Source organism: Saccoglossus kowalevskii, chromosome 5 (genome assembly GCF_978046115.1).
Source record: "Saccoglossus kowalevskii chromosome 5, keSacKowa6.1, whole genome shotgun sequence".
Taxonomy (NCBI): Eukaryota; Metazoa; Hemichordata; class Enteropneusta; family Harrimaniidae; genus Saccoglossus; species Saccoglossus kowalevskii.
In genome coordinates this window covers 6,818,527-6,844,478 of record NC_140645.1, presented here as the reverse complement: position 1 = coordinate 6,844,478, position 25,952 = coordinate 6,818,527, and the positions used below count along the sequence as shown (strand labels likewise).

General features: G+C 33.1%; 1 protein-coding gene across 1 annotated transcript in view; it reads right to left on the bottom strand.

Annotated features, from left to right (window-relative positions):
* The window catches only part of LOC100370092 (cell adhesion molecule-related/down-regulated by oncogenes-like), a 196,171-nt gene that overhangs the window by 96,484 nt on the left and 73,735 nt on the right, over positions 1-25,952 (bottom strand). The window contains exons 4-5 of the mRNA XM_085499096.1: positions 13,141-13,210; positions 4,154-4,221 (exon numbers count right to left, since the gene is read on the bottom strand). The gene's annotated coding sequence lies outside the window, so the exon portion shown is untranslated. The remainder of the gene's footprint in view (positions 1-4,153; positions 4,222-13,140; positions 13,211-25,952) is intronic.

Genomic DNA, 25,952 nt, shown 5'->3' with positions numbered 1-25,952 from the left:
GAAGTTTATTTTTTAAGGATTTTTGATGAGTAGTATGTGATATGTAGGAATAAGGTATTTACACTTGATTTCATAACTTTATTCTAAAATATAAAACAATCTAAACTTCAGTTATAAGTTGGTATTAGGCCTACACAGTTATGTTTCTGGTCAGCATGCACACCACCATGAAAAAGTGTGGACTAATTTTTTTTATTCACTACTTTCACTACTGCACAGCGCCCTCTATTGACGAATTGATGAAATCCGTGAAAATTGAGCGGGCCATGTTTTAACTAAAAAAAAAAATCGCCTCATCATCACATTTAAAAAAAAAAAATTTACAAAAAAACAGGATTTTTTTTACAAAGCCTTATACTCTAGACTACAAATACTGTACCAATTTAATCTGTTTTCATTTAGGTATACATTTATTTTAACAGAAGCATTGTATGATATCCCTAAACCTCTATTTCTTTACTGTTTATCTAACTACTCTATCTTCTTGTATAAAGATTCATTCAGGTAGATTTAATTATATATGCTAATGAGGCTAATCTGGACATGACAATAATCCTACCAATCATCAGATTAACTGTTTACAGTTATGCCTAAAGTAAACAACCTTGGACATTGAGTCAGAATGAAAACATATGAACTGTCTAATTAACTAAAGCATTAGTATTATTTGTGTGTGTGTGTGTGTGTGTGTGATAGGTCTAGTCTTCTTGTAATTAGTTACACTGTAATCAAGACAATCTAATGATCTATCTGGAAATGTACATGTACTGTACTTCTAGAAGAGCTACATACAAAAGTACATGCATTCAAGGTGTTATGCAAATTAGAGCTAACCTTACAGACTCAGATCTGATCAGTAAACTGTACTGTACTTGGAATGTATGAAGGCTGAATTTGCTATTGTATTTGCTCTATTATAGAAGAGTTTGTGCTCAATATAAATGATATACTGTAAATGTATTGATTATTCGCTGGTTTTTAATTTTGGTATTTTCACTGATAAGTAAAGTCTGCTAAATTAAATCCATGTCAACATGTAGAATAACAATAAACCTCATTGTTTCCCTGTCAAGTTAGTTAACTTAAAACCCAGTGTGAAATTGCTCAAAGCATTAAATTGGTTGAATTTAATGACAGTGACAATACATGATTTTACAGAAGGCTGCTCTATGATCAAAATATAACATATTGGAGATGGGCTTCTAATAGAGTATAAGGCAATGGTATAATTTCTGTTCTAATTCCTAAGCACGTTTTTTTCTACCATAAAATCTGTATTAGAAGCCACATTTCTAATAGAAGTCGCACCCATGCTTTTAGAACAATTGAGACCTTTTCTCATATGTGTACATGCCCTAATAGAAGCCGCATCCCGCATTTTAATAGAAGCTGCAGCTTCTAATACAGATTTTACAGTAGTAATCATGTCTTTATGCATTGTTTTCAATTGTAACCAAATACGCAAGATATAGACAGATATTGGAAAGTAATGCAATACAATACAACACAAATGAATACAAGTGATAAAGCAGAATCGCATGTATACACTTTTATACATCCTACTTTATTTTAACTTTAATATAAAACTTCAAAAGCTGAAAATTCCCCCCTAAAATGTTACTACAACATTTTGTCTTTTTTAAGTATTTTTCAGTTACTTTTTTGATACTTTTGAACCAGATGGAGATAATTAACTGTTGGCGACAGATTTTGATCAAAATTATTAAAAAATTATTGATTTTTATTTTTTGAAAGGTGACAAAGGTTTTTCGGTGCTCAAAATGTTGAAAAACAGAGATTAAAGCAGACAAGCACAATATTACTGGTGGTATAGTGAGCCAAGTGAAAACAAATACTCCTATGCAAATCTTTACAAAGAGATACGCTCTGTAAACACTGTTATGCACTTGTACACTCAATATTCGGTGCAAAATTCTAACTTGTTCTCATACGTCATGAAAACTGGAAAGATAATAGTCTAAGTTACTTACATATACTAGGTATACTGAAATAACCGGAAAGTTTTAAACTTAATGGAAGATTGTATACAATGTGAATGACACACACCGTGCAACAAAGCTAACCATCCAAGCAAACTTTACTTCAATTCATAATATTTGTCCTACATGTTCGTTTTATCTGATGGCGCATTGTGTGGGTTTTTTTTGTTCCGCTCAATGGTCAGAGAAATGGGTGTATGATGTAGGTGCTTGACAAATGCACTCTCCCAGTGGGGTTTCAGTATCGTGTCATGAAGCGTGAATCGTCACGGAGACACGTCTATGCAAACTTGTCATTTTAACACTATCTGAATGGGGCCAGCTTTTTTCTCCTTGACTACGCTTTCCTTAATACTGGTACTACCAACGATCAATAGATATGCCGCTCAATGATGAGAGTTCTGCGCTATGGACATTTACACATATTAACAAAATGTCGGGTTTAAAGGTCAACAATCACAAAGTGATCAAGTACAGAAACATAAAACAACATTTTATAGTGCTTCAAGGCAATGAATGTTTAAAAGAACACCATGTCCTGCACACATAAGGGACCCAATGACATGCAGACATGTGGAACTCAAAAGTTACGCACACAAGGACCCAATAACATGCACATTTGTGCAAATTTGTTGATAGTTTCCATTTTTTCAGGCTTTTTCCTAGTTTTTTGGAAATAACAAAGGTGGTGCTTATGCTCAATGATTTCTACCACACAACTAGTCAATTATACCACACAACTAGTCATTTATACCACACAACTAGTCACTTATACCACACTAGTCATTTATACCACACAACTAGTTATTTATACCACACAACTAGTCATTTATACCACACAACCAGTCATATACACTGCACAGCTAGTCATTTATACCACACAACTTTTTATTTATACCACATAAGTATAGTCATTTATACCACATAACTGGTCATTTGTACCACATGAGTAGTCATTTATACCACATGAGTAGTCATTTATACTACACAACAAACCATTTACAACACAAATTGGTGTATTAGCAAAAAACTATATGTAGAAGAAATGTGTGGGATCTTTTGAAAGAAATGTTAACAGACCATGACAAGGTACAAGATGAAAAGAACTTGTAATCAACACAAGGAAACCATAAAAACCATGGTAACATCACTTCCTTTCACACAACTCCTATTAATATGTGCATCCCGGCGACAATCCTCTGAGTAGAAACAGGTTTCCTCTACTAATTTAAGTATTGCTGTCAAGAGACGCCTTCTTAAAAGGGAGAATGCAGACTCATCAAAGTTGACATAAAAGGTCATTTTGCTGTGTTTCCTGCACAGGGATAACAGCCAACTAAAATTAACTATGGTACATTCTATATAAAGAGTTTTCGGAAACTCATAATCTATCAACTTTTCATTTTAATATTATCTTGTTATTTTTTTTCAAAATTGTTAGATAATTATAATTTAGACACCAGTCATTGACTATTTTCATTAAAAATAAATAGTATTCATGAGAATTTTCCAACAATTCAAACAACCATAAATATTTATCGAATATCTACCATTTTTATTCACCAGGAACATCCAAACAAAAGTTTGAGATATGACGCAACCTTTTTACCATATAAGCCAAGAGCAATTGGCCAAAAAAATCTAAATTTTTCATGGATATGTTTCAAGATAATTTTTGTGCTAAAAGTAGTTCAGTGACTATTCCAATTTTTTTTATATTTTGTGAGCAGCAGCATAAGATAAAGGCAAATGGTAAAAGTCAAGTTTAATGGTAGCCATTAATTGCCAAGTGTAACAACACATTTCAGGGAAAATAGTTTTAGCAATTACCGGTAGGTAGGAAACACAGTTGAAATACTTCCTTTCATGTAATGTCTTAATGGGTCATTTCCTCTCTCTGGAAGTAGTAGATGCAATAAACTGAGATTTTCTCCCCAAAATTTACTAGAAATCTGAAGAGGAATTAGTCACATTTACGTCATAAATTGAAAAGATTTTCTATGTTTTTGCTTTCCTTTCTCAATTACATATTTTGCTAACAAAATCCATTGAGAGATGTTGATAGATTATTTATGACAAGTCAAACCACACTGCCCTGAAACAAATTTCTAGTGATATAGAAGTCATGTTTTAAAGTTGACATCTAAGCTTACCTTAAGTTTCTTGATCTCTTAAAACAAAGGATGACAGCAACAAAACTTCAAATCAATTTTTTAGAATTCTAGAAAAAAAAAAGATGTTACACATATAAGACCCGTAAATAATCATATAAGGGGTGATCTCAAATTGTCAAAGTTCGCCAAAGTTTTTTATTTGGGGAGGTCGATGGGCTATTTCGCCTAAAAAAATTAAATTTTCGTAGTTGAAAAAAATTAGGTTGTTTTTATGTTTTCAGTACGTCGAAAGTATCCTACTTTGGTTTACAGGGGAAGAGGAATATGGTCCTACATAAAATTCCTTGCGTTTTCTGGCAAACTTTGACAATTTGAGAACACTCCTAAGTGTTTGTAATATGGTAATACTTCATGTTTTGTCTAAGGTCATCATATTAATCCTGTCTGGATACTGAACAAAAATAATTGACCTTTGTAAATAACTTAACACAAGGTCAACTAAAGATGTAAAGGTCATATCTCATTAGAATCTTGACAGCTGGAAGGTTAATTTTTGTTTGTATTGAAAGCAATTAGCACAGGTACTAATTAGACAAGTAACAGACATGTTATTCTTGTAACAGTTTTAAATAGATTACAAAATATGATTACAAAAATTACAGCTTTCATATGCCTCTACTGAAAAACCACTCTAAAATGATATCAATGCCTTAACTACTGGATGCATTTTGTAACAACTAAAAACAGATTACCTAATCCATTTTTCAAATAAAACAACTACATGTATGTACTAAAAGTTAAAAATAAATACATTATTTTGATCTCTAAACAAAGGAGAATCTGCAAAATATTGCTGAAAAGATGGTCACATAAGACGGGTGGTCTTTATACACAGGTTACTAACACATTATGCCTGGGACTGCCTAAAAGTGGTCACAATAGACAGAGGTGGTCTTTATACACAGGTTACTAACACATTATGCCTTGGGACTGCCTAAAAGTGGTCACATAAGACAGGTGGTCTTTATACACAGGTTACTAACACATTATGCCTTGGGACTGCCTAAAAGTGGTCACATAAGACAAGTGGTCTTTATACACATGTTACTAACACATTATGCCACCTTGGGACTGCCTAAAAGTGGTTACATAAGACAGGTGGTCTTTATATACAGGTTACTAACACATTATGTCTTGGGACTGCCTAAAAGTGGTCACATAAGACAGGTGGTCTTTATACACAGGTTTCTAACACATTATGCCACCTCAGGACTGCCTAAAAGTGGTCACACAAGACAGGTAGTCTTTATACACAGGTTTCTAACACATTATGTCTGGGAACTGCCTAAAAGTGGTCACACAAGACAGGTAGTCTTTATACACAGGTTTCTAACACATTATGTCTGGGAACTGCCTAATAGTGGTCACTATGGACAGGTGGTCTTTATACACAGGTTATAACACATTATGCTTTGGAACTGCCTAAAAGTGGTCACATAAGACAGATGGTCTTTATACACAGGTTATAACTATCATAGATTTGACTGTACACACTCATACACACCTAAAGCTATTTTATTTTACATAAATATGCTAAGAAATTAATTTCCCGTACAAAATATCTTCATACAGAAAATAATATTCGGAAGTGCATCCTTAAAGCATGGACACAAAGGTCAATTCATGATATTGAAAAACAGCAAATGGCAAGATGTCTCTTATTTAATGGCACATGATTTATTATTATCTACTTAGTCAGATTAAATTCACTTAAAATTCTAAATCTGGGTGGGTAATCAGTGAGCTTCCTGTCAGGCACTCCCATGTGCTATTTGTCAAGATAAGCCGCCATTATTAATTATGTTATGTACAAACAGCAGATGCACTGGATGCTACTCGAATATATTTCACCCAAAAAATCTACAAAACGTTTTCAGAAACTCATCATCTATCAACTTTTCATTTCAATATTATCCTGTTATTTTGTTTCAAAATTGTTAGATAATTAAGATTTAGACACAAAGGTCAATTCATGATATTGAAAAACAGCAAATGGCAAGACATCTTTTATTTAATGGCATGTGATTTATTATTATCTACTTAGTCAGATTAAATTCATTTCACACACAAATTCTACAACAAATTTAGAAATTATTCAAAATAGTTTGAATAGGTGATAAATTTTTGAAATGAATGCGATAAAATAGTCCCCATTGTAACAAGCATCCTTAACTTTGTGAATATTATCACTATGTGATTTACTGCCGGGACAATGCTCACATCCGCATGCTTTATATTGCCCCCCCTCCCTCCCTCCCCATGAAACTTGAACAATGCTTACTGCCCCACCCCTAAATGATGCATTATAGTTACCCCTCCATTGGGAAGGAGGGTGTGGGTGGGTCTAAGTGATTGAAAACATGTTTGTTAATGTTTGGTTGTTTAGGTTTTCAAATACACTAGTAAGGCTAAGAGAGAAAGTGTTGTTACTTGCAAGGCAACACCATGATTAATCTCTCCAGTGAGACTAAGTTATACACTAGTAGCCAAGAACAGAAAATCGGTTAATGTTACAGTGAGTTAGTGAACATTTCAGTAATTGCTTGATGAAAAGTAAATCTCTAATGGAAGTGCATTTCAAATTGAAGCACATCCCAAATGTAAAGGCATAGAAGCACATCTCCAAAAATTGCATTTATTGTACAGTGTGCTAAATCATAGAAGTATGAATTATTTTACCTGCATGTAGACAAGAATATGGAGAAATATCTCAATGTTTTAAAACAAAATGCTTGTACTGCAATGAGCAATAAACCATCATGCAACAGTATAATAAACTGATATCATACTCTTCTTTAATTATGCATGATTAGCTAGGACACTCTAACATGAAATCATGGACAGATTTGAAATCTTCTACAAGGAATTTCCGACCAGTAACAGGTAAACAAAGAAACAGTTTGTGTATAATCATGGAATTATGAAAATAGGATAAAAAGAATGCTGGAAACATGCACAACTAAAAACTATCAGAATATTTGGGAGAGAATCAAAGCACTCACTGACTCAGTTGGGGTGACCCAGTAATCTTTGCAGCATACATTTAACACTAAGAATGTATAAAGTGAAGGGAGAGCAAAAAACTGTTCGATAATAAACTGGAGAGGGAAAAGAGGGAAAAATTCCATTTAGCTTAATTTCCCACAAATTATTCCGATCCCCAAACTCTTAAAATATGTTTTCAATACATACTCAGTGATTTTCAAGAATTGTTAAACGTCCGGTCAATAGGAGACACAGTCCACTAACTGCCAACCGGTAGGATCCAGTAGGTTGTATGAACTGCTGTACTTTAATGATCATTAAGGAAACCAGAAGCTTTTAAGCTACTAAACCAAACTTGTCATTCACAGAAAGGAGGGGGACTTATTCACAAAGGTGTCTGACTGTACTAAGGTTGGTAATCTCCACCGTAATTATCCGAACTTTAAGTGCTCAAATCAATGTAGACCAATAAGTGACCAGTCACTATTCTGACTTTTATAGACTCCACCATTATTCATAGGGGTGGTAGGTATACTCAGAGGGTTAAAAAAACTAAAACTGGAATATTTTTGTCAAGATTTATTCTCACAAAAATCATAATGACATAGTCCCTGTCCAGATTGTAGGGACTATGTGAATTATAAACTACGATGACATAGTCCCTGTCCAGATTGTAGGGACTATGTGAATTATAAACTACGATGACATAGTCCCTGTCCAAATTGTAGGGACTATGTAAATTATAAACAATGAAAAATCCATAATATAATCAGATGGAGGGAAAGTATGCAGCATAATAACATGATACCCACTGAATAAAGACAATTTTTTTGAACAAAATCAAAGTATATCTGAGAAAAGGCAAAAACCAACACGGCCACCTGACAGTCATTTTTAATCAAATAAAGGAAAGTGACCTGCATCAAAATCATGTGTGATGCCCAAACAAAGTTTGAATAAAATTGACCAAGACACCAGTCTGTCAGTCAGAAAATGAGAAACAAATCAACATAAAAATTAAAAAAACATAGAATAGTTATAACAATATACTGCCCTCTAAGTGCTGCTTTCCTGTTTATGAAAATTCAATAGACCTATACTTTTAAGGCAGGTTTTATATTCAGTCTACTCAGAAATAATCAACAATGAATCTAATATCATCAACTGAAATTCTAATACACATACAAGGTTATATGATCATTAAGGTAGAGATGCAGTTTACCTGACAGGTATTTTAATTAGTTAATTAGGAAACCAAGATGACCTCCTTTGTCCAAAAAACTATATATTTTCGGAAAGCTTATTGTATGAATTTTGACATTTTTTGATTATTTTTTTTATGGACACTGTAGTTTGAAATATGCACAAAATGTGCTTTTTTGGTCAAAAATGATTTAAAAAAAGTTAGCTTCTAAACCATGCTTCTGTTTCCTGTCAAAATTGGTTTATGGGTACATCTGTTTACGATGAAGAAAGTGCCATCTTGAAAACTGTTTACCAGTTGTCAATTTTGCAGGGCAGCAGCTAAAATTTCACTACTTCAAGTTTATGCATAAATTAACACCCAGGCTAGTTGTCTGTACGATTGTTGTAACACTGTTCAACCAAAAACAATGCCCCAACAGCGTTTTGAAGATAAATACATTGTCAATCATTTGTGAAAATTTCAAAACAAAAGGTCAAAGCGTCTAGGAGCTATTTTTTTTTTAAATTCTGGAATGTGCACTAAAAAGAAGCTGAGATAATTGCTAATTTGCATAACAATTCACTCAGTAAGAAGTTTGCTAATGCTCATAATTAAAATGGCTGTAACAGTTCCAAATTTAAATGTATTATCGTTTTGTTAAAAGTTAAATACAGTGCATGTATTTTTCACCATGTTTCTTTTTTATTATTTATATACAGCCTTGCTAAATCTCGCTAAGCATTCAAATGAGATAACATTTGCACCTGTTATCTATATTTTAAAATCGTTTTTTGAGTATGTTCCACTATTCACAATTCTACAAAATTTTAACAGTCTATAGCCAAGACTGTTTGGATAATAAAAAGCAAAAAAAAAAATTTCACTTCCAAAGTGCCCACAAACCTGCATCTCTACCTTAAATTGAATTTCAGAAGTTGAAACAGACTTAAACCCCACTCTCAACCCACAGTCCAGCAAGCCACCACCAAACCACCTAACAACCATCAAAGGAAGACCCACTGCTACAGAAAGGATCTCCTCAGCACTCTATGGGGGACCCCTCCCACACTGAATGGAAAATCTCTACCTAACAGAACAGTGCTTAAATTGAATTTCAGCAGTTGACAGACTTACCCCCCCCCCACCCACACACACACACACACACACTCCCAACCCTCCTACACTTAAGTGAAACCACCCCTTAGTGGAATAGAAGTCATCCCTTGATAGTATACAGCTATAAGTTAACTGAGCATTCAGAGTACCTGTGTACAAATCAACATTACATGCAGGTATGCTATTATAAACAGACATTAGGGAATTGACCAGCCATACAAAAGACGATTTTATACTGGCTCTCAGAACTGGCCAAACTGGCTGTCTGGACTAGTCAAATTGGCTGTGGGGACTGGCCAGATTGCCTACCAGATTAGTACTGGGGACTGGTCAGATTGGGTCTCCTTGACGAAGTCCTAGATAGAATTATAAAATAATGATATTACATAAACCCAATCAGTTAAGTATGCTGATTGAAAACTGTACTTGCCAAGGGAATGGTAACACTCAAAGCAATGTCCACAAGTATGCTATCAATTACACAAAACAAACAAAACCTACCCAAACTACAGTTAGTAGAATACTGGATCACGTTGATCTGAAATGCACACCAACAAAATAAAAAAAGTCTCAAAACAGTTGCCTGACAGATACAGTTCAAACAGTCTTGTTCTATTCACAAACTTGCAACAATGTAGCAGAGGTGAACAGATATATAACCGGTCGAAACGGCAAAAGCCCCGCAGTGTCCAGGTCAGTGCATAGGAGATAGCATCCAATCACATTGAGGCAGCAGTTTTATGTACACACACCAATAAACCATGGAACCAGTATGTAGGTTTTTACGACAAAAGCCGAAACTGATTAATTTTGCTCTACTACTTCACATGGTCACAGTGAGTTCCGCTCAAATGACCACAGCACAATAGAAAGTGGGTGGGTTTATTTATATTGTTACAGTATTGTGTATAGAATCTATTTACAACTTTCTGTCAATCAACATCACTGTGTAACAAACACCATGGCCCCAACCAGTCTCACTACCTCAATTAGAAAACTTCAAAGGAAGTGGAACCCTTAACTTGGCACAAAAAAGTCTGGAGCAAGCTATTAAAATCTCATCAGAATCCCCAGTTTTATAGATTTTCTTCATTCACCAATAATTACTTAATACTAATTTATACTGTATTTGTATACATATCCTTAATTACGATTTATGTGAGTCATAAATCTTCTTCTTCTGAGCATCTCAAACATAGATCTATCATGTTTAACATGGAAACCTTGGAGACACACACAGAAGATTTATAGCCATGTCCTCAACTGTACTTCAGATGCCCAGTCTGATAGATAGATGCCCAGTCAGATACCTAGATGCCCAGTCTGAACCTAGATGCCCAGTCCGATACCTAGATGCCCAGTCCGATACCTAGATGCCCAGTCTGATACCTAGATGCCCAGTCTGATACCTCGATGCCCAGTCTGAACCTAGATGCCCAGTCCGATACCTAGATGCCCAGTCCGATACCTAGATGCCCAGTCCGATACCTAGATGCCCAGTCTGAACCTAGATGCCCAGTCCGATACCTAGATGCCCAGTCTGATACCTAGATGCCCAGTCCGATACCTAGATGCCCAGTCAGATACCGAGATACCCAGTCAGATACCTAGATGCCCAGTCTGATACCTAGATGCCCAATCTGATACCTAGATGCCCAGTCTGATACCTAGATGTCCAGTCCGATACCTAGATGCCCAGTCCGATACCTAGATGCCCTGTAAAATACCTAAATGCCCAGTCTAAATGCTCAGTTAAATGTCTAGATGCACAGTCACATGCCAAGTCATTTCACCAGAGCAGGGAGTACTGGTATCACCTGAAATTAGCTAATTTATTTTTATAAGTATTTCACCATATGCAATATAGGGTGTATAATCTAGACTAATGAATACAGACTAACATAAAGACATCAGTCAGCAGCTTTTAGCCAGCATCCTGTCTGTCTGTTATTTTAAACAGGCAACCTAGATGTTAACAAGTATGCAACATTTTTACAAACCTGTCCAATTTTGATTGAAAATAAACATAAATAATCACCAAAATATAGACTATGAGTATTTAGCTACAGATTAGTGACTGCTATAATTTTTTAGTCGGGCACTTTTAGTTTTCTTGCTATAACCCTGTCAGTCAGTGGAATGACATCACTGAACCAAATCACGGCTATGGGTCACATGTAGCTGAAAACTCTCCCTACTTGACTCCATTGTCCACAAATATGTTAACACAATAAGTTCCTGGTACTTCCTTTTGAAACAGTAACTAAAGAAAAAATTTGATTTCTAACTTTCCCCCCAACTATTATTCTTACCCTGCCAATCAAACTTTGTATTTTATTTTTAAAGTAACATTCTACACTTTGTATTATATGCAGAAAACCTCTCACGATTGTGATCACTATAAAAAAATGCTAAAATCAGTTTCTATGGCAACAAATTATGGGGGGGTTGGCTACATTACATAATAGTATCAACTAAATCAGTGACTGGTACAGGTAAATTTAAATATTTGGTTATCCTTGGGGACAGAGCTACATCAGAGAACATTCTAAATTGCGCATCAATTCACAATGTATTTCTATTGGCTCTGAGCAAGCTGCTGTGGAACGCCGGTCGAGAAGCCGATGAAAACAGCTAAAGTCAAGAAAACATCACAAACTCAACTTTGAAGAACTCCTGAGCAATTGAATTTATATATGTTTCACATGTAGTGGTTTATCTTGTTACACTGTTCAGGAGAGTCTCAACATCTATACCAAAGTACTGATTCCTGAGAGTTTTCAGCTTTTTATTTCACCAGTGATAGTTGCCAGGCAGTGATAATGCCTGGAGGGAATTCTTAATGTACACACACAGCGAGCACTTGAACAACTTTAATGCTAATCAAAAACAAGACAAACAAATCAGTATGACTTCATGTAATCAGGAAACATTTATTCTGTTTTGTATTCTGTGTTTAGATTTTCTAGACAGAATTACATTGCTAATTGTATTCAACTTTTTTCTCAGACTGAGCATCTATGAAAAGTACCAAATTGGCAACTTGCCATTGTACCTGAGATCCCACCTACTTTACTGTGTTTGTCATGACTTCATTTGCTATTTATTACATTTACAAATTTTTTTCCTTTTTTAAAAAAAAATAAACATAATATAGCATATTTGAACAAAAACCATAAATCCAGAGACTGATTCAGAATATTGTAAGCATGCCACAAAAGGCAGTAATCAGTCAATTTTTCTACTGTAGAATACTTTATTTTTCCTAGACTTAATTTTTGCTGAAAAGACAATTTGGGCGTTTTGTATGGAATTGAGTCCCAAGTGAGTATAACATATTTTACAGTACTGTAGAATATTTGATTTTCTCTTGAAATTTATTTTCGCTATTTCCGCTGAAGGGATGATGCCGTGAAAATAAAATCCAGCGAATATACTTTTTTTCCTATATTTCACATTAATCTCATCAAAAATCAGTGAAAATAAATTCCAAGCAAAACGCCCTAAAAGCCTTTTCAGCGAAAATTAATTCCAGTGAAAATAAAGTATTCCACAGTATCTCACCTTGGCATTTGAATAAAATTATATTCAGGTTGAAAATTTGTTACTATTTGTAACCCTGACTGAAGGAAACACAGGAAATGTGAAAGCTATTGAGAATGAGATGACCCTTCCTTACCTTGTAATCCACAGCTGTAGTATTCTATACACTACATGGTATCAGCAGATAATCTTCACTCTGATTAAACCTAAAATACAAAGATAATCTCAGATATAAAATAGCATTCCCACTTTTCAAATCTGTGAAGAACAATTCCCATGAAATGTTAAGATAGTGGATTGGTATTAACTGCAGAATAAGAATTTAAGTAGCCTTCTAAATTAAACTAAATTTGTATTTAGACATGCGTAAGGAGGTTTTGTCCTGAAAATTCAGATACATTGCACATATGCTTGTTGTACTCTTAAAATGAAATGGTGAGGATTTTTAATACAAAATTTCAGCAAAAATAGTAACATTTGAACACATTTTATGTTTTAAACTTGTTGCAGGAATGATGTTTCACATATTTTCAAAGTTGGAATGTAACTTTAAAAACAAAACAAGTGCCAATTTCCATCAACAGAGGGCAGTGTTCATTTTGTATCACTTTCATGTATTGGATAAAACAATAGTTTTCATAACCGAGTCAAAAACATTTTCCTGTATTTGAGAGAGATCTTCAAGTAAATAAAAAAAATGTCAATCATTCATGAAATAGTGTAAGAATTAATCCAAGCTGGACCATATGTTTAATGTGCACTAATTACAACTTAGTTTACAAATCAACAAGATGGCTGCCTAATACAAAATTGATTACCGGGGTAGTAATGTAATCTTGGATCATTAAGAGCTTATTTTATTTCAAGTACAATTCTGTCACAATTACTTTCTGGAATTCCTACCTCGACTTGTCGGCTTTTACAAACACAGTTGAAAATGCCTCGTGTTTAAAGGAGATCAATGTAAGATGAAGACCCATGGACAATGCGGTGCAGAATGGTGGCGCAATTAGGTGGTGCACAATATTTATTTGGGAAATGCACAGATTTCAACCCCCACACATATCTCAAACCCACAGTGAAATACACAAGTCCAATTTCCATTCACTATTACCAGCAATTTTATCTTAATCTTCCAAAATTTTAGTAGAACATTTTGAAAACTGATGTATTTACTATAACTTCTTTTTTTTATTTTGGACTGAATTCCCAAACATGCAGGTTTTAATATATATATATATATATATATGAGAAAATAAAAAATAAAATTAAACAGGTTTATTTTATAAATGATGACAAAAGCTGAATTTTGTATTCACAGTTAAATTTTCAGAATAGCATAATAAATATTAAAATTTAAAATGCAAATATAGATCAGTGGGACAACTTCCCCTTGGAGGATTAAACTCAGAATTAACCTAATACCTGACAGTCACAGCATCCGGAAAGAGCAATAAAACTGCCATATTCATTACATGCCAGACAATTCTAATCATGGTATGATTTATGATTTATAATAATGATATATACGATATCAGTGAAAACATAAATCATTATTGGATTATATCGGTCATTAAGCTATATTATGCTCACTTGGTTGATTAATGTGTAATTACTCATATCATGTAATCAGTTAAAGTTGTATTGATGACAAAATTTTCTTTGAAGCCTTTGACATGATCAGTATGTATGTGTATAGTGATAAGCGCTATGGTATTTACAAAAAATTCGCTAACAGCCGAACATCAAAAGCAGTTCTGTAGATTTGGTTGTGAATGAGTTTTCAGCATCCTAGAGTGACCACTGAATTGCACACAGGATTCAAAGTTTAAAATCAAAGATGGACTTTACTTCAATATCAATATAAAGCAAGAATAGCTTAAAGCGCAGGGGTGGTCATCTGCGCATGCGATAACAACACACGCAAAAAAAACGCAAAGGCTCATGGGTAGTCGCTTGTTTGTAAACAATGACACGCTATGGTCATCTGACGCATGCGTAGGTGACGACTCCCCCTGCTTTAAGATGCACACCAGACATTAGATTTACTTCGTTTTATCTACACCCATTAACATTTCATAGGATGACTGAGTGAGCGCTAAACGCCAACTATTGAACATTGAACATCGAAAGTTACATACTACATGTACCAAGATAAGGTGTGTTTAGCAGGCGACTGGAGCAGAATTACAACAGCAATGCATGACAGGAATTCTATTGCAGTGAAGACAAATAATAACAGTCAATAAACGGCAAAATATGTCAGGTATAACTTTGATTGATTTGATTATTGCCCAAGTTACTTAAAACTTTAAGGGCTTTCATTTCTTTTGAACAATGCAAATGTACAATTAAAGGGTTGGAAGGACTTATTCTTTTAAAAACAAGGCTGAAAAGATAGTATGACATCTTTAGATCAACAATTAATAATAAAAAATGTGAGTCACTGACCAAATTACATTTGTATTGCACTAGAGATTGGAATTCCCCATAGGAATGCCTTGGTAAGTATACTTATGGAAATTTTTATAATTAATTTAATTAGTTACCATAGCTAGAATTGAATCACACTTCATGCACTTACTAATGCTTAATTTTACAGTAGAAAAATCACAAGTGGTCATTGAGGTGGACTTGGTAGAAATGGTAGTCAAATTATTAAAGGGTGGTGGTCGTTGCGCCACGTCCTGTTCGATATGGGACTCATAGCGACGTATACAACACGTGTAAAATACATTGTTTATTTACATGAAATTCGAACACACGCTGCGCGACGACCACCACAAGAACAGCACCGATAACAGAAATGGGTATTGTCAATTACACGACTGACATTGGGTGGTTTTGTATGTATGAGATACAAGTTTCTCGCAATACCTTGTATTGTACAAAATACTTAAGAAATAATATATTGATGACTTTATATAGTTTAATGGTTAATGATGCAATGTTTATATTGTCAGCTATTTTGAAATATGTATTGCACGAATCCCCTTAGCAGTATAGAGGGCGCACCACAGATCACAGAGGTATCTAGGTACGATAGCAATTTTATAATCATACCGGTATATTGAACTTGGTGAGGATAAATGATAAATGAAACGGCTCTATATGTAACTTTAACCATGATATTACATCCTGGTTTTCGTGTCATCTATCAGAGAAGACAACTACAAAGTAAACCAATTTCCTGTTCTAAACAGCATACAAATATCAGTGCGTGACATCCAGCAGTGAAAAACAAAACAAAAACTCTGCCATCAGTTACAACCGTATTTCTCATTTTACTACTGGATAAATTTCACTGTATTCTGTGTCAGATGTACACAGGTTGTACACATTAAGTCAATGCAATCACTATACTCCCTTCAGCCATTATGATATGATAATTGATATACCATCAGAAGATTACACATATTCAATCATGATGTTGTTTTTTTGTGAACAATATTTCTTTAATTAATTTACTATTGATTTGTTACTAGCATGCAATTTACATTACAAGAACTCAGTGTCACTTGACATAAACTATTAATGAAATAAAAACATAGTTGAACTCTGGTGACCTTGCCCTTTGTTATATAATATAATTCCCTTCAACATAGTTTGTTTCAATGTAAATATGCATTGTCATAATTAATTTTGAATACAAACAAGTTTTGGGGTTGAACCAACAGTGGGGAATCAGTCTACCGAATGCCCTTTAAAGATGTAAATATCTTACAAAAACATTTGTGCCTTATTTGTTTAATTATTTTAAGGGACATAATTTCCAGCTTTATTCAAAGTAATTCAGATATTTTAGTATAAAAACAAATGCCTCATCGCAAAAAAAAAGTGCTGGATTTAGATGTGAATAGATTCATAAAACATGCAAGATAACAGAAAATCTTAGCTGGCTTTTGTCCAAGTATTTTGTACAGGTGTCTGTCAAAAATTAATGATTCACTGAGACAAATATGAACTGCCTCATTGTGTGACTACTGTATTATATGAAAAGTAAAAAAAAACATCCTTTATGAGCAGCTATCATGTTGCAAGCTCTGCTTTGTATGCAAATCAACTTAAATAGTTAGTTTGTGTTCAGTGGAGGGAGAAGTCAATAGTACTGTTGCCTCCTGAGAATCTACATCTTCAAACACTGCAATTTTTGAAGTGCGTTTTTAAACCAGTATTATAAAAACTCTATCATTCTGTTCTAATAGCTGAAACATATTCCTGTGAGTTTTCATTTGTCGAATGAACTGTTTGTCAAATACAGAATACATATATTTTAGAACAATTTTCTTTTTTCAAATGTGGATGAAATGTTTTGCTTTTTATGTATTTTTTATGTATTGTTTTTGATTTGATAACTTTGAACTAAACAGATTTTCTATTAGCTTCAGATCTTGATCAAAGTTTGGCACCCAGTTCATAGGAGTGCTTATATTGATTTTCTGACATCTTGTTTTCTGTAAAGATTTTATTGGTAGGTTTGCAAATGTGTATCAGACTGTGCAATCTCTCCATGAGTTGGATTTGAAACCCAGTATGGGATTCTGAGATACATTGCCAAGGATATTATTACAAGATAAATCATTTGCTTCATTGAACACATACAACAATGCATATTTCCACTGAGATCAGTGACCTTTGATGTGTATCACCAGTGATCAGTCAAGTAGAATCAGTCAAAATATTTTATCAGTTTTTCTCAATTTTTGCATGATATTTTCATACAGGACATCTGTTGTTCAAACTCAGGGAAGACTTTATACTGATGAATAAGGTGACCAAGTTTGATGAAGTTTGGAATAGAATTAGTAAAGTTATTATGCACACAATAACAATTATTAACGACGATGACGATGACAACGACGACAACAACAACGACAACGCCGGACAAAATTTTTCGCTTAATATACCTTTCCCTTCCATCTTTGATGGTACGGGCAAGGTAAAAATGACACTTTTCACCAGAATTATAGATTTTATCATCTTTCACATAGACTATATTAGGGACGACGTCAAAAGATCGATGTCGGATAAAAAACTTAATTCCTTTAGTTTTTTTCCAAACCCCCTACCCCCCACTGAAACTTAATTGATAAATATTGGTCATGGCGTCAGACTACATTCACCATTAAATACAAATTGATAATCAGACAGTAGTATTGCATAGCAGTTGGTTGTCGGGTGGGTGTAAAAAGATTATACAAATACACCTCATTTGACGCACAGATTTACACTCGAACCAAACCATTTTTCTGTTTTTTTCCCTTTTCCCATGATTGGATAGAAAAAAAAACGAACTACAAATACTCCAAGATTTTTTTGACTTCATTAAAAAATAAAATCGTTTTGAGGTCAAAACCCCCCACCCCCAAACTAAAGGAAATAAGTTTTTTATCCGACATCGATCTTTTGACGTCGTCCCTTAATTATTGGTGAGTATCTCATAAAATTTTATTCACATAAAGGGAACATAAAATTATTACTGGTATCATGGGAAATGTTGTAAAAATACTAACATTAATTAGATTTTATAATTCATAATGATGTAATCATTTATTTAATTTTATCTGGATAATAAAGGATATGATGAATATCTAAGGATTATATAAAAAGTACAATATAGTGCCCTCTATAGTCACAGACTCACAATCTTTGAGCACCAGCCTAATTTCCATTGTACTTTGTGGAAACCAATCAAATGGCTTGTACCATAAAGAACTTTGAGTGACTTCACAAGATGGCAGATAAACTCCGGTAGTATAGAGGCCACAAAAAAAAAACTTTTTTTTTCCTTCATAAAGTTTTTAGCTACTTATTTTTGAATGTAAAATTGGAAATAATTTTTTTTTTTTTTTTTTTTTTAAATTAATATTTTTAACAAAATTATTTTTAATTTTTTTTTACAACACATACACTAAATAATAAATAATGTTTATTAAAAGAAGTATATTTTTAAATTTTGTTTAGTACTGGTACTCCTGGCATTATAATTATTGAAGAGTATCTGGTTCCACAATAATGGTGGAAAAAAACAGAAAAAGCTCTTTAACCACACGAAAAAACCAATTGTAACTTTTCGCCAAAGAGAATATTTCAACCCCGACAATACAAGTCTCCTACAGAAGTCAATAGAACAGCTGATAATATTCAAATGACAGCTTTAAATACAGACGTTTACTCATGAATATTTTTAAAAGTTAGAATACATCACAAAAGACTTGATTCAGAATTCAGTACTGCTAGACATATACGACTCCAAGATTTATGCCAAATAATAATGCAAGTTCAAAGACATTGTTCATAAAACAGTATAATGACTGTTAAACAAGTGAAGATCTGAAAAAATGCTGTTTCTTACAAGAAGCCATTAAACAATCCATGAACAGAATGAATTACTATCATGTTGCCTTGAACACAGTACACAAGCGTTTTAGTGAACAGCGCCCTCAAACTGGCTCATTGGGTAGTAAAACTCAATAATGGTTTTGAGAGCTGTGGTAGTTGCACAATATAGCACACATTCAAGTTTAAAACGAACAAGGTGTTTTACAATGTTGTGAATTACTCTAAAAACAACTTATGTTTATCCAAGTACATACATTCAATGAGTTACTCACATAGTCTATGCCGGAGGATATTTCCTTTTGTTCTCTTAAACAGAGATGCATCATGGGAATACCAAAATACAAATAGGGCTTTATTTATTTTAAGTAGTCATGGAAACCTTCACATACACACTCAGAGTAGAATAACTTACATCATATCAACACTGACATATTCTGTAACTCTCTACTTTGAAACAAGTATCATTTTTATCCGACTCAAATTAAGGTCAAATTAAATTATTCACCAAATTTGTAATTTGTTTGGGTTCCATGGCATCGCACTGACCCTTGAGGCTCCATGATGAAATTAATAACAGGAATGTCTTAATTTTGGATGAACGAACACCCCCTACTAAGTGATAGATAGGTACAGATATGACATCAGCGGATGACAGCAGTCCTCCCCAATTATCATTACAGTCCTCCCAAATGAGCAAAACCAATGACTACATCTTTTGAATGATTCATCCCAATATCTAGGTGTTGAAATGTGACTAAATGTTCCGCTCTGTTGCACGGCAAATAAACAAAGATCTCTCAAGAGAGACGTATCCTTTGTTTTGTAATTCAAAATCAACAGTCAAATACAGTGAATCATAATCTAATCATAATCTAATCTCTGACACTCCCTCAATACTTGCATGCCTCACCAGTTCATAAAAGGGATAAAAACTTCCTATTCTTATATAACCATGGTTACTAAAAACACACAATTATCAGCAAAAGCTGTTGGTATCGAAAAACAACTTTATGTGGTTTTTTAAATTAAACACATTTTTCAATTAATGTAAAAACAAATCCTTCTTAAAAATAAGTTTTGCAACCTAAATCTCATACAACAACATTTTGCATTCGAATTACATTTGTAAAAAAAAAAAAATTTAATTTAGTTATTGAATACATTTTTTGTATGTAGTAAGTAAAAGTAAGAGGCTTTTAATAACGTTTGGTTTTTAAAATACCAATATTTATTATTTTCATAAATCTGTTACTACAATCTAAAACAATATTAATCTAATATTAATTTTTCATTTCTCCTAACCTTGTCGTGATTTTATGGTATATAAAAACAAGTTTTTAAAATATTCAAAATTGTGTAAACGTTTTTCAAACATTGCACAATTTGGCAACATACATGTACATGTACTTAATTTCAATTCCAAGTAATACCTCCACCCAGAACATAAATTGTACATGGACTGATTTCTGTAACTAAACCAGAAAGAGTTCATCAAGACATAACTTTGCATTGAACAAACAAACTATACAACATACATGTGTTTAATTCCTAGAAATGTCATTTTTATCAACACAATGCAACTCCCGACATAGAGTTACTACAACCTCACAAGTCTCAAAGTATTCTCGGCGCAACAAAGCATATTCTTCATCTTCATAAATATTTATAAATTTCAAAGGCAGTTGAAACCGAACAGCCAATCAACGGGCACAGTACGCAACGACGTCATTTGAAGAATTCTTATGTTATCCAATCGACCAATAGAAACCTCTCATTTCAGTTTAAACTGCGAAATTTAGAATTATCCATGAAGATAGATGGAATGCCTTTGTATGGAGAGTAACTAGTATGAGCATTGATATTATCTAAAGACACGTGGATTGCAGTTATCTCTATACTATACAATTACGTGAAGCCTATCCAAGCAGACCAATCAGAAGGTATGCACTCACCCGCTGAGGTCACACTAGTAAAAAATAACTAATGACATACTATAGTAATTATACTCATTCATTCAAGAATCCCATTTTTGAGCCTAACACATTCACTATTAACACAACAGGGCTTACTTGCCTAGGGGACATTTTTAACCTGTATAAAAACCCAATTATTAAGACATTTTTCTGTGTCATATGGTCGTGGCATGGCCTCCAGCATATTTTGATATCAAGAAAAATCACATCTTTAATGTATTCGACTCGTTATAACCGTCTACCGTGATCCATCGCTAATAATCAGTTAATACCATCTCGATAGTGGCCGCGTATTTATCAGTATCCTTTATGCCTAAAGGCTATGTCGTAATTACATACGGCTGACGTGCAGCGCAGGAAGTGCTCAGACGTAAAACATGTTAGCTTCATTTCATTATGGATAGGTTTAATGCCAAAACAAAGGAAAATGTACGCGTCAAAGCAAATGAAGCTAAACGGCTTGATTCAATGATTCATTCAAAGAATATCTTCTAATCATATAAAACTTACAAATTTATTATTTATGTTAATAAGAAAAAACATCAGCTAATCTCTGCAAACAATGGTATTCCCCTCAAGTAAAAATAAAAAACTAAAAAATTTGAGATATATTTGAAGAATGAAATAAATTAAGCATATACAAAAATTCCAAGTCAACAAAAAATTTACATTTCATTTTTTGTCAGGTTCTCGCTCCAGGTAATGAATAATTTGTGAAAAAATGGTATACCTTGTGATAATACAATATCTGATTATTAATAATATATGAATATGAACTGGCAATAATTGCATGCTTTAAATAACCCAAATTCTGATAATTGTTTTACAGGGAAAAGCTTTTATTCTTTTCATCGTTAATACCTTAATTACCATTATTATAATCATAATTACAGCAATTCATATCCATTCACTAACAGCATATTATTTTTTGTAAAATCAATGATGGGAGTTTTTTTGAGGTCATCGTAATGGCAGCCATGACAGGTGAAGTGTAATGGTCCAGACATTGTTGTTAACCAGCACATAGTGTAATCTGTATAAAGTCTATCGCTATGACGACCCATTAAGTGTACTTTAACACTATACGCTTGGAAAAGGGATTTGTGTTCAAGGAACTCGCATTTATTTCCAAATCATTTAACTTCTGCTAACTTATTTTGACAAAACTCAAAAGAAAATCAAAAATTACAGCAAAAAATTAAAATATTTGACAAAGAGTTACAGCGCATTAACCTTGACATAGTTAAAGCACTGTTGTCTGAACTTTGCATTGTACTGTTGTAGTATTGTTTTTATGTTGTCTGGTTTCACTATATCTACATCGCATACACTACACACTATAAATAAAATGTTCATTGTGACTTAACTCTAGTCATTTAATGAACTATTACCTAACATAAAACGCAATTGTTTAAATTTACTAGTTTGGCTTTTAGCAGATTTCTAACGTCTAGCCGCTGTACCAATATGTACACGTTTCCTTGTTTTGCGAGTCTTCCCTATATGCACAGTTCTAGTGACGCTGGCTCTTTAAACAGTTTGAAATCAAGACTTTACACAGATTATCAAAATATGTTAATTTTTGTAAAAGATGATTGTAAACATACATGTATTATAATTCTCAAATAATTTCTTCCGTTCAATATTAACAATGAATTCCAGAAATTTTTTTTTTCAAAAAACCCTCTAAATATTAATAATTGCACCAGACCACCAGACACATGGTATAGTGGTTAGTATGTTTGCGTGGCATCAGACTGTCTATACGTAAAGTATGCCATCTTCAAAACATAAGGTAGACTTATCTTTTGAAGAAACACAATCACAAGTAATTAGCACCACCAACAATAAATATGTAAAGATTTCAATATCCGGATATGTCTCCAAGACTTAACGAAAAAAAAAAATCAGCCAGAGAAAAAATGTAATTCAACATGAATTGATTTAGGGAGTCCCGTGCTGATTCTGCCATTCTAGTATCTCCAAGGAAACGGTGAAATCATTGCGATATTAATCATAACATGTATTGCTGGGTAGCAATGTGTTTCTGATAATTCTACTTGCAATATTTTTTGTGAAACTCAAACTCTTATTTTATGCAACTACATGTGGTTAATTTTTAATTTTATATTTATGCAAATTAGCCATCTTCTTCCAAAAAAATATTTTATTTATTTACTTCCTTTGGTGTTTCTGGATGATCTGAACTTGACTGTGAGGAAATTAACCAATGTAACTAGCTTTAATTGGTGGTCATTTATTCTCAATGCATGAAAGTGTATGTTTGTTATAGAAATAACATGTACCTTTGGTATTTCATACGGGGGGGGGGGGGTTAAAAAAAATAACAACGAGTTTGTTACTTTTATATTGCACTTATAAACTTTCATTTTCAGATGATTAGATTGGGTTAATAAAGAGATTCCATTTGTTGTGCATATAATTATAATTATGGCCATTAATTATTTTCTGTTGTATCTATATTCCAAAAAAATCACTTTGTGAATTGTTACTCATCCAATCATAACTCAAGTTCATCCACTAACTTCAATTTTCAATCTTTAATCAAAATCAAAGTTTGATCAATAATAAAATATGCTATTTCAACTCAGGGTTGGTATAATGTTCAAAGAGAAATGAGAAAAAAAACCTAAGCTACCTCATATTCAGCTGGTAAAATTTGGTGGAGAGAGTGGAGTGGGAGGGCAAGATAATGGTATCATAGGGATGGTTAAATAAATTTGAATTAAATGAAACTAAGTAAATTCACTGGATTTTAAAGCAAAATATAATGTGCAATTAATTATAATTATACAAATTGAAAGGCTTGCAATCATATTGATTACTCTGAATTATTAAAAAAAAAAACACTTATATTAAAATATTGAAAAAAAAATATTTATAAGAATATAGTTATTGTAAGGAGAATAGAGCACTGACATGGTAATTAAAAAACACAAGTAACAAACTTCAGAACCAATGTCTTGGAGGCAAACATAGAAAACCTCTTCTAACCAAAGTGCATAGAGTATTACCGGTAGTATAGAATTACTGTACATACAAGTACATGTAGTCAGCAATGCGAAGTGATCCACCAAGTATTCCCACAAATTACACAGTAACACATGGCTACACAGTGTAATGACAGGCTTAATGCATCCTCATATTAATTACCACGGTTCTACGCACAGATTACATTCAATAAACTTGAAGTATTCAAAGAAAAAATTTCTAACCCATGCTTCAAAATTATTTGCAAAATTATATACAAGAAAGAAAAATTTGAATCAGTGTTTGATTGCTTACTTACGGTTGTACACGTTGAGCCAGATGGTCCAAAACTGAATCCTAGACGAGTGAATAAAACAGCCTTGATTGTACGCAACAGACGAATAGTCTATGACAGTTATGGATAAAGTTATAACAATACAGCTCAGTATGAAAGAGTTGATGACTGAATAGCAGCGATATTAACAGCAAAAAAAGTAGACGTTTACAAATGTTCAATATACAGTCAAAAACAGTTCAGACGCAAACACAGCAAAGTCGTCGTTTGCAGAACCCACTAAACTGTACGCACGCTAAAATCGAAATCATAAATGAGTGTAGTATAAGCGTAGAGTAGACTCCGAGTTGAGCTGCCAGTCTCACTGCTGAGTGCACTACCTGCCAATAGTCTGTGAGTCAAACCCATATCCATCTATCCCCTAATGGCATCTCCTTCCATTTAAATCCAGTCACATGGTCATAAATCAGTCCCATTAGTATTATGTTAATAATTAATATGTAATCAGACAAGACGTCTATGTCTACTATTGATTTTTCTCATTCCTAGTTCTTTTTATCTTTTTCAATCCTAACATAGTTTTTAACTTTCTATGAAAGAACAAACAGAAGAACTTGAAAATAAAACACTTTGAGTAATTTTATTGTGATTAAAATTGATAGCTGAACAATTGCATTTTTTTGCACAAAGCAAACACTCTCCCATCAGTGCCTGAATAACAATGCTAAGGAGTGAGCACTGCTGGTGTCTCCCTCCGGGGGAAATTTTGATAGTGATGCTCGATACAATTTTTTACAACAAAAAAATAATACAACATTTATTTCACCTATGTCCGAATTTATTGTAAATATTAATTTTATTTAAAAATAGTTGGTGATTCAAGCTCACGTTTAAGGGAATTTATTCGTAAAATTTATTTTATCTGAAAATTTCTTCTTTTACATTATATTATTATCTGGTCTGTTTTATTTTAATAAAATCTGATGTATTTATTATTTATTTTTAAATTTTTTTTATAATTATTTTATTGCATACACTTTACTTTTATTTCAACTAATGTGATAAAAACAATATTAGAAAATAAAAAAAAAAAACAATATCATATTTGTTTATTATTAGCATATGTGCTTACCCGGGATGTAAATTACTTTAGGCAAAAACAATATTTTAATTAAAGTGTAAACAAAAGATTTGTTTTATATGCACTTCTATTGAAGATGAGCTTCCAGCAGAACAGACAGGTTATTACAATGTATTACATTAAACATTTTTTTCTTCCAATAATGAAAAAAAAACCTAAAATGGAATCTTATTTTAATCAGAGTGCCTTGTCTGTATAATGACATC